A 10,317-nucleotide genomic window follows, 5' to 3' on the forward strand; every position below is an offset into this window, starting at 1 on the left:
GGTGGGTCGCTGCCGGCTCCGCCCACTCTGGGCCGCGGCGCTCCCGGCAGTCGCTGACATGAGGCAACCTCTGGCCTGGCAGCAAGGAGAAGGTTCGAATCCCGGCGGCCCCGGACCTGCTCCTCTGGATATCATCGGGCTGAGATAGCAGCGGATGGATGTCACCCTTAGCAGGGTTGCTCAATCCTTGAACAAACAGGGAAACTTCTTTATTTAAATCCAACTAACTTCCCGCGAAGCAGCACCCCCTCAGGCCCCTGAGTGTGAGGACAAGTTGCGCTGTCTGCCTGGGTAGGGCAAGTTCTTATCTTCAAAGGGATCGCAATCAGCACTGGAAAGAATTTCTTTGAGTAAATGGAGGCATTAAAGTGGAAAAGCCAGAAGGTGCACAAGGAGTTGAAGTGGATGTCATTGCACCCGTTGTTAGGGAGGGTACCACTGAGGCACAGTCTATTTGAGATACTCGTCCAAACCACAGCCGGCAGAGCAATAATCACAGCCCACCTTACGGCATTTTATTCTGTGTAATGGGGAAGGTGAGGGGCTCTGACCTAGGAAAACTCACCTATTTCCCAGAAAACTGAACAACCAACTGATACTTCCTCATTACGTGACTTTTCCCCCAATATTAGCCAACACTCTCTCTTCATCGTCAAATAAGTCTTTCGATTAGAATAATTTTAGGCTTGGTTTTTAACCATTTATATCTCTTAAAGCTAACCATTTAAACTTGAATCAAAACCAGCTTCTTTGTAAATCAAGGTTTCCGAGAGGCTAAAAGGGCTGTAGCTGCCTAATCTGCCCCACATCACTTCCCTGGCCCCTGTGGCTGCAGAATCTCGTGCCTGATATCTATTTCTTGGACAGTTTCCAACCCCCAACCCCCATTTGTCATTGGTACCGTAGTTGTTAGAAAGATGTGAAAAATACAGGCCTTCATGAGGGAATAAAGAGGGATTGGGTTGAAATTAAACCGTTCATTCCTATTTTTAATCTCAGCAGTTTCTTAGCACATTAATGATTAATCAGCAGGAATTAACCTGGATTAGCTTTCAACACTCAGTCATTTTTCAGCAGTGAGCCCCAGCTTGAAGTAAAAGTCAAGAATCCCAGCTCTCTGGCTGGCAGTTGCTACCAACTAGTCCAACCTGACCACAGGTAAGCCATTTAACCTCTCTGAACATGGGTATACTCCCTAGGACAATCACTTCCTTGTCCAGGTTTTAGGGAGGAAAGACATTCGTTCATTCATTCATTCATTCCCTGGTGTTTGTTGAGAGCCTGGTGTATGGTGCCAGGCTGAGCAAGCGGCCTAGTGTGATGCATAGATCCGGTAAAGACCCAATTGCCCTCGAGGGCCTGTCTGGGGGTAGAGGCCTTCTTTAGCTTGTTTGCTATTGGTCTTTGTTTTAGTTTTCCCAGAAGCAGATCCTGGCAGGAGGGTTTGGTTCAAGTAATCCATTTGGGGGATGATCCTAGGAAACTGGTGGAGAAGTGGGGTGGGAAGGAGCACAATATAAAGCAAATGACTACTGTGGGCAACCAGGGTTCAATGTTACTGGGGATGCTGGGACACTGGGTGGAACACACCCCAGAGATGTCCCACCTGAGGGGCGAGGACGTGGTTATTTATCTACCCACTCCCAGTGTTCATCGGGTGAGGGCTCCTTCTGGGGGAACTTTAGCCCCCATGCCCCGTTGGCCAGAGAAAACCTTGCAACAAGAAGCCCTTGGCAGAATGGTGAGTGCCTAGAGGGTATGTCGGGGCCCCAGCCATGTCTTCTGTGCTGTGAGCCAGCGCCTGCTCGGAATAGAGGCTCAGGAAATTCGTGCTCTCTAGATACTGTTGCAGGGATGATTAAATTACCAAGTCCTTAGGCACGAGGCAAGTTTGCAAAAAAGGGGCTCCCTGTCTGTTCCCTCCCATAATTCAACATTGGGTTTGGCCTCAGCACAACATTCATTCCAGGCTGGAAGAGAAGCTTGGTTTGAGCCTTCGCCTTTCCCTGGGCCCTGCCCCTCCGTGTGCTGGGAGACTCCTACCCTCAGCCTTGTCACCCTCATGCAACTTTGAGCAGAGACATCAACACCCCTGCCCCAGGCTCTGTCAGGGCTGGTCTGTCCAGCCCCGAGGTGGCCTGGGTCTCATAGCCACTGCTGCCCTTGCTGACGCCCCACCCTTTGCCCGGTGCAGCCTCTGCAGCTCACCCAAGGCGGATCTGGAAAAACCAGAACCACCCCCAGGACTGGATGAATGGGGGATGCCTGTCAGGGGAGTAAAAGGCATCACATCCCCCAGGTCAGGCCTTCACCACAGGCCCAGATCTGCTAAGTCATGCAGCCTTCCAGCAGCGCAACAAAGAGCCCAGCCCACAGTCCAGCCTCCATGTTCGGTCTGCTCAGTGCCCGGCTGCCCAGGCCAGAGCCTAGGAAACAGGTCCCTGCCATCCCCCAAGGGCCACCCAGTGAGGGGCTCTCAGGTGTGAACAGGTCATTTCAACACAAAGTCAGCAGTGTGGTCAGAAAGAGAGAAGCCCTAAGCGAGCATCTGGGAGCCCCCCAGGCAGGGGAGTCATCCAGACTGAGGGGAGCAGAGGGTGACAGCAGAGGCTGGAAGGAGAAGTGGGAAGAGGCCAGGCCAAAAGTGGTGCACCTGGTGAGGAACAGTGTGGACAAGGAAAGACATGATGATCTGAGATCATGTGATGCAAGAGGGAAAACTAGGAGCTATTGCCAAAGCCTGCATGGTGAAAGAGGACAGGAGGACATGAGTCTCCAAAGGTGAATGGAAAATGAGGGAACGTTTTGTTCTCCGAATGATGTAAATATTCCATATCTTGATTATAGTGGTAGTTACATGGCTGTGCTAAAACTCATCAAATTGTACACTCTTAAAGAGGGTGAATTTGGTTTGGAAGCAAATTATACTTCCATCAACTAGACTCAAAAAAAAAAGGACATATTAGGTTTTAGTTGTGTATTAAAAACAAATAAAGGATTCTTACTGGAAAAAATTAAACATACAAGAATAATTACTTAGTATGGTCCATTAACTCATGACAGTGCTTTGCTTTCTATTACTAAATTGCAAATGTTTTAAAAGAGTAGGCAGAAAGATGAAAATATCTTACAGTTTCAAAAGAGGTTTTGCTTTGTCAACAACTATGAAAGGATGACAAACGACAAACAAGATAAAATGTCATGTGGACAAAAAAGTCCCTGCAGCAATATAGAACATGTTTGGGTCTTGCCACGTGTCAGGTATCATTTGAGATGCCCTACGAATATGTAAAGTTATTTAACCTTCAGAAAAACCCTATAAGGGAGATATAGTTATTGTCTCTGTTTTGGAGATGAGGAAACTGAAGCACAGAAAAGTTGAGTGACCTGCCCGCTGTCATGGGGCTAGTCAGAGGACAAGCATTTGGCCCCAGGGTCCCTGCACACAACTGCTGCATTCAGTGCCAGGTCTTGGAAGGTGTGCTGTACCTGCAGGAAGGAAGCCTACCCCTCTGATGGTGGCAGCTCAGGGAAGGGTTTGTGATAAGTGACAGACAGCCATGATCACTCCCTTCCCTCTCTCTTTTGGGTGACTGTGACGCTCAGCTGTGTCAGGGACTTGCTAAGGTGGGAGACCATCCATAGCAAAAGCTCAGGTGAGATGTGAGCATGGCTTGAATGGGGCAGTGGTGGGAGCAGGAGGTGCACAAGCCCTCCATGAGGGGTGTTTAGTGAGACCTGGTGACCACCAGGTGTGAAAGAGAGAGAGGGGCCATCTGTGAGCCCCCATTTCTGGCCTGAGTGACAGTAGCATGGTGGTGTCACTACTGGGACAGGATGCACAGAAGAATGAGCAAGTGGGACACAGGAATTGGGAGGAATGTTGTGTTTTGTTTTGACATGTTGAAGTCAAGGACCCTGAGGAAAGTCCAGGTGGAGATATCTTTCCTATGGGTCTGAAGCTCAAGGGTTGATATCAAGGTCAGTGATACAGTTAGGAAACCTAAGCATACCAGTTGAAGTTCAGACCCCAAGGACAGCAATGATCACACACGGCGCATAGAGCTGGGAGCTGTACATGGAGGGAACAGGAGAAAGCCAATGCTTGAGTCCTGGGCAGAGAAAGGAAAACCCACAAAAGAGTCTATCAATCAGCTTTTGCTGTGTAACAAACCACTCCCAAACTCAGTGGCTTAAAAGAAGTATGGCTTCTTATTGGAGCTCACACATCTGTGGGTCAGCTGGGGCTTGGCTGATCTTGGCCAGCTCACTCATAGGTCTCTTAGTGGTGGGGGGGTGGGGAACCCCCCTGGCCTGGGCTTGGCTGGGGCACCTTAGAAGCTCTGCCCCACTTGGCTCACACCGTCTTCCTGGGATCAGTGAGCTAGAGGGGGCATTCCTTTCTCAAGGCGATGGATGAAGCCAAAGAAAACAAGCAGAAATACACACAATGTATTTGTGTAGGTGAGCCCAGATTCAAGGGGCTTAGTTAGTTAGGCTCTTCTCTGAGACTGACAGAGATGAAGAGCTCAGGACCTGTAACTTCATCCCCTATTTCTGGTTTACTTCATTCAGTAAGCATTTGTGGAGCACTGCTGCGTGCTACAATCTACACTAGCTGCTAAGAACTCAACAGAGAACAGGACAAATAGGACCCTCAGTGAATTCATAGTCTAGTGTCGATGGGAGGCAGATGATCATAATTCAACAGACTGGCGTTCAGCCTGTGGTTCGTGCTCCACAGTAAATTCACAGGGTCAAGTGGTGTACGGGAGCTGAGAGGGACAAACCTGTCTTTGCCCCCTCTTTCTCATTGCAATCCATCCTGCTCACCTTAAGCACACTCCACTACTTCTCTCCTGTCCTGCCTCCCCCTCAGGAGCCTAGAAGGGTCAGCACCACATCAAGTCTCTTTTGTTCTGCTAGACTTTTGTGGACCCCGCATTTACCCGTGCCCCCGCCAATTGCCAAGCTCCGCCTCTTCCCTCTGTGCCCACCCATGCCCCTGTCCAAAGCACACCTCTCCCCCCAGCCTGGAGCGCTATCCTCACCCTCTCATCTTTCAAGTGCTGCCTTTGGTCATTCATTCTGTAATTGGCACTAAGTCTGCCAGGCACCATCTCAGTCTCCTCAGTGGGGTGGGGGTGTGTGCAAAGTTGGATTGAACTTGGTTATTCTCTGCCCTTGAAAAGCCCACAGAACTGCTACCTCACAGAACCTCTGGATACATAGTCCCCCCTTGTCTCCTGCCCCACCAGCTCCCGTTGGAGGCCACCTGGACACAACTGGGCACCAAAATTCACTGGTAGATTCTGTATACAGGAATCGTGACTCTTCAATAACTATAAAACCTTACAAAAGGCCTGAATCATACTTTTTTCCTTCTAAATTCCCTGTGATTTCATTTCTGCAATGAGTTGCTTTTAGCTTCAGGAAGTCCTTTCTTCTGTCTATCTTAAATCACTTCTCTACTGTGTACTTATTTGTTAAAGTTTTCGTGGCTTTAGGGCAGAGCTAAGGCTCAACGCTGGGGCCCCGCTAAGCATTCCCGAAGTGCGCCTCAGTTGATTAGCGAGTGCCTGGTACTTAAACATCATTATTGGATTCCTTCCTTCAGGTTCTTGCCTCCAGACTTAAAAACTGCAGCTCCTTAAACCTTTCTTCCCCAACCACTTAATCATCGTGTGGCTCTTATCAAGTTCTGTTAATCAGCTTTTTTTTCTTTATTTTTAAATCATGAGTGAGAGTTTTGAAGAAGGTTCTTAAACCAGAAGGAAAAAAAAAAAAAAAAAAGAAAGTAAAATAAAAATTCAGAAAGGGCTCGCTAGGGCGATTGAGCTCAGCTTTCTGCTTTTGGCCTAGCAGGCCCTTCAGCCAGCTAATAGATCAAGCAGACTGTCTCAGCTCAGCACAGCCGTCCCAGCCTCTGATCTGAATGGGCACTGCAGAAAAATCAGAGTTGGAGGAGTGAGAACATAGCCTGCAGCCCCATCGGTACTCTGCTGATGGTCAGTGTGGTCAGAAAACTCCCGGCCTGGGCAGAATTTGGTTAGCTGGTTTAATTTAGGCAACGTTCATTCTTCCTTCCGGTGTCATTCCATTGTGAGTCTACAGATTCTCCCGGTGTTCTAGATGCCATCTGGTGGGGGCAGTGTATGTATGAGAGAGAAGACCTCAGACTAATTCACACTAAAGTTTTACTGACTTACCATCCCATGCCTCTAAAACATTTTTACCAAACTGCCTCTAATGTCAAGGAAGAGTGAAGGTGGATGCGGAAGAGGGGTGTGTCCTCCAAGAAAGGCATAGATGTTTATGTTAAACACCCATGTGATTTTTGTATTCTTCTCCAAAATATATGCACATAAGCAGGTTTTCTCAAAATGGAAGTAGTTTCATTGTTATTTTTATGACATAAGAGTAATACATATGAATACATAATGCAGATAATATAGAGAAGGTACCGAGAAAAATGTACAAAATTACTTGAAGTTCCAACCCCCTGATGTGACATTTAAAATTTTTTCCCTACTACATTAGTTTCTAGTTATAAAGATACATTGCTTGTTTTAATATAAAAGAGTGTTTTAAATTGCTTGCCTGCCACTGTGTAAAAACATTCCAGCTATTTACCTGGTAGCATCAGATCCAGGCACTGGGGAATTGACCCAGCCTGTTTCCCAGCTTGAAAAGCCACACTTGGGTATGACCCCCTCCAGGAACCATGGACATTTCAGAAGAGGAGGAAAGAGACAGGGCAGAAGAACTTTCTGGAAATGTCCTGGGTGGGAACCTTGGGGAAGAGGAGGGTGCTTTCCTGCCTCTGCCCAAGTCACCCACGGGCAGCAGGCGACCACCAAGATAGGCAATGCACTTTGCAGTGTGCTGGTGTTTCCCTGAGTGACCCACCTACAAATACAAACCTAGATTAATCTTCCTTACAGGGAGGCTTCACCCTCCTTCAGCAGAACACTAAACATGCCAATTCCTAAAGACGTGTTTTCTTTCTTTCAGGCACGAAAATTAATGAGCTCCATCTTTGGCATGGGTTTGAAAATTCCACTGTGGCATTGGCAGGGCTTACACCGGCACCGGAACTTTAAAGAAGCCCCACGCTGAAAGCTACAAGGAACAAACGTAAGGCAGATTGATCCGATTTCCTTGCTCACAGTGGGGAAAAGCCAGGGGGAAATGAGAAAGGAACAAAGCTCCTGGCTAGGAGAGGTGTGTCCAGTCGGAGGAAACCCTTTTCCGAGGTGTTCTGGACGCATCCTTCTTTGTGGGCAGCACAATGCCCTCCTATTCCCCTCATCCTCGCAACGCAGGCTGACTTGGAGCCTGACCGGCAGTGGCAAGTGTTGAGACCTGTGGCCGCCAGGCACATCTTGGGTAGATTCTTTCAGCCACTGGGGTGGGAACAAGGAACATTTGCTTTCTCTCATTTTTGCAAAATAGTTGGCGGGCTGAATACATACAGCGTGTGCCCTAGTTGTCAATGAGTATTTGTTCGTTCATTCAGTAAATGATTTTTGAGCACCTACTGTGCTCCAGTGGCTGGAGATACAGCAGTGGACAAAACAGACATAAACCTGTGCATAAGGAGATTTGGGATGGGGGTGGAAAATCAGCATTAAACAAGCAAGATAATTTAAAGTAGTGCTAATAAAACAGTGAGGGATGGAAAGTGATAGCGAAGAGGAGGCTATTTTAGGTGCTTCGGTAAAGCCTCAAGTGACATTGGAGCTGAAATCAGAATCACCAGAAGGAACCAGCTGTGGGAAGATGTGGGAACAAAAGTCTTCTAGGTAGAGGGAACAGCATGTGCAAAGGCCCTGAGGCAGGGACGTGTTTGAAGATTTCAGGAAACTGAGTGAAGCTGGTGAGGAAGTAGTAGTAATGAACAAGGGGTGAAGAATCAGAAAGGAAGGCAGGGGCTAGCTTTATGATGGGCAACATTACATCTAACGTGGTAGAGTGTTTTATAGCTTGCTGAGGGCTTTGAACACACACGTCATCTCATTTTAATCATGCCAACAACCCTATTACATAGATAAGGAAACTGAGGCTCGGGAGATAACTTCTTAAAGGTCACAAAACTAGGAAGTGTTGGAACAGGAACTTTGACCAAGGACTCTGCACGACTCCAGAAGGCACCATCCACAGAGCAGGGGAGACATCTGTATCGTTGTTTGGAGTTTGTGTGGTGAACACCCTGTGCCACTGTACATAGTGGCTCTGTGCCAGCTCAGATCCATTTTCTCCTAATTTCTGTGCTTTTTCTGTGCTGGGTGCTATCAGGAATACAAAGAATAAAGATATTATCCGAGCCCTCGATGAGCACATGATGTGATTAAAGAGAAACAATGTCTGAAAAGATGGTGGATGATATAAGACAGCATTTGTTTCTGGCAAGGATATTATGGTTGACTTAGTAAGAAATAAGAGATTTGAGCCTGGCTTAAAAACGTCAGTTGGTGGACACACAGGGAAAAAAATCCATAGACTTCTTCACACAAACGTGTTAAAATCTAGTATGTTGTAGACCACCACAAGTGCTTGCTTTCAGCAGCTTGTAATTTTTAGAAAAGAATATTTGTCATTGTATTATATGAAATATAGAATCACATAGGTGAAATTTTGGTGAATCTAGGAAAAGAAAAAAAATCTTCTATAATCTCCTGTATGAAACACAACCAATTTTTTTGCATTTTAGTGTATTTCCTTCTAGTTTTTTCCCCTAGGCAAGCAATGTGTGTCTGCATATATGCGTATATGTGTATTAATATTATGTATCATATATATATACACACCACACATACATATATGTGTATATATTCACCTTTATTGAGGTATAATTTACATGCTTTAAAATTCACACATTTAAGTGTACAGGTTGATGCATTTTGACAAATGCATACACCTGTCTTGTCCCCTAAGAATGATCTGTGGAGGTGACCGGGCAAGCAGCCATTGGGTCCGTTGAGTGCAATTCCAGAATTTCTGTACATGCAGTGCCTGATTGGAGGGCTGAGAACTTTCACTGGGATTGTACGTGTGTCTAGGGGCATTTTAGGAGGGCCGATGATGGTGGTGGTGGGAGGAGAATGTGGGAGGATTGGGGTGGGAACTAAGGCATGCCCCAGAGGCAATGGAAGAGTTGGATTAATCCTGCCACAGGGCAGGCACGAGGCTGGGCATCACCTAGGAAAGCACGTTGGTCCTAACAGGCCGGCAGAGACCCTTAGCAAGCCCTCTCCAAGCATCTGACACTCCCCAAAAGCGTGAGCAAGAGCCATATTTTATACGACACAAGCTCTACCTCCACATTCCTATTTCAAGATTGTTTGGGGAGGTGGAAAGCAGGAGGAATTTGTGTAGCAAATCAGTCTTCTGAGGGTAGCACGCTCAGGCCTCCGTGTGTAGAAGCAAAGGCCTCTGGGCCGGGTCACCAGGCCTCCCCCTGAGTGTATCGGCTCACGTGCTTCCTCAAGGCGTCCTTAATGGTACTGCAAAGGGCAACCAGCAGAACGCCTCCATCTGCCCTGAGACCTGACACTCGCCAGTGATTCCCAGAAATTCCAAATTGTACCAAGCCGGTTTATGTCTTCCTGCACCTTTATATGTGAATATATCAAGGACAAACACCATTCCTTATTCATGGTGTCTTGGTTTAGGTTCCCCCAGAAGCAGATTTTGAGACAAGGATTTGAGTGGAAGTAGTTTATTTGTGGGTTGATCCCCAAAACACAGGTAGTGGGAGGTGGGGCAGGTGAGACAGCAGCAATAGGGGGGGTGTTATCAGCCAGTTACCACTGTGGGCACCTAAGGCCAGGTCCCGTGGGGACCTCGGGGAGACGGTGCAGAGCACAGCTCCAAGTTATCCCACCTGAGCAGGGAGGGAGCTGGGGAATTTATCCACCAACTGCTAATAGTCATTGGTTGAGGACTTTCCTGGGAAGCTTTAATTCCCGGCACTTGCAGCTGCCCTGCTTGGAGGCAGGGTAGGCTCCGGCAGCTGGAGAAAGCCCCCACACACAGAGACGAAGGTGCTGGCATCTGATAGGCCACTTTGTGCAATGAAGTTATAAGGCCAAGAGGCTATGGGCAGGGCACTGACAGGGTCAGCGGTGCCTCCCCAACACCTGGCTCAGTCCTGGCAAGGAACAGATCCTCCATAAGGCATGTAGGTTGAACCCAGAGAGCTCAGCCAGCTTTGGCCCCAAAGCTACAGCTCCTGTTTGGTCTCCAGCACCCCCTGAATGCTGCCATCAGCTGGCAGTACCATTTTAGGACCAAGCTCAGGACACCAGCATCCTT

At 47.7% G+C, this 10,317-nt stretch overlaps 1 long non-coding RNA gene across 1 annotated transcript; it reads left to right on the top strand.

Annotated features, from left to right (window-relative positions):
- The first annotated feature begins 41 nt into the window (after positions 1–41).
- Positions 42–7,131, top strand: LOC123622081. The gene is made up of 3 exons (XR_006729404.1): positions 42–263; positions 1,078–1,158; positions 7,015–7,131. It is a non-coding gene; the product is annotated as an uncharacterized LOC123622081 (long non-coding RNA).
- Positions 7,132–10,317: the final 3,186 nt, after the last annotated feature.

Source organism: Lemur catta, chromosome 17, assembly GCF_020740605.2.
Source record: "Lemur catta isolate mLemCat1 chromosome 17, mLemCat1.pri, whole genome shotgun sequence".
NCBI lineage: Eukaryota > Metazoa > Chordata > Mammalia > Primates > Lemuridae > Lemur > Lemur catta.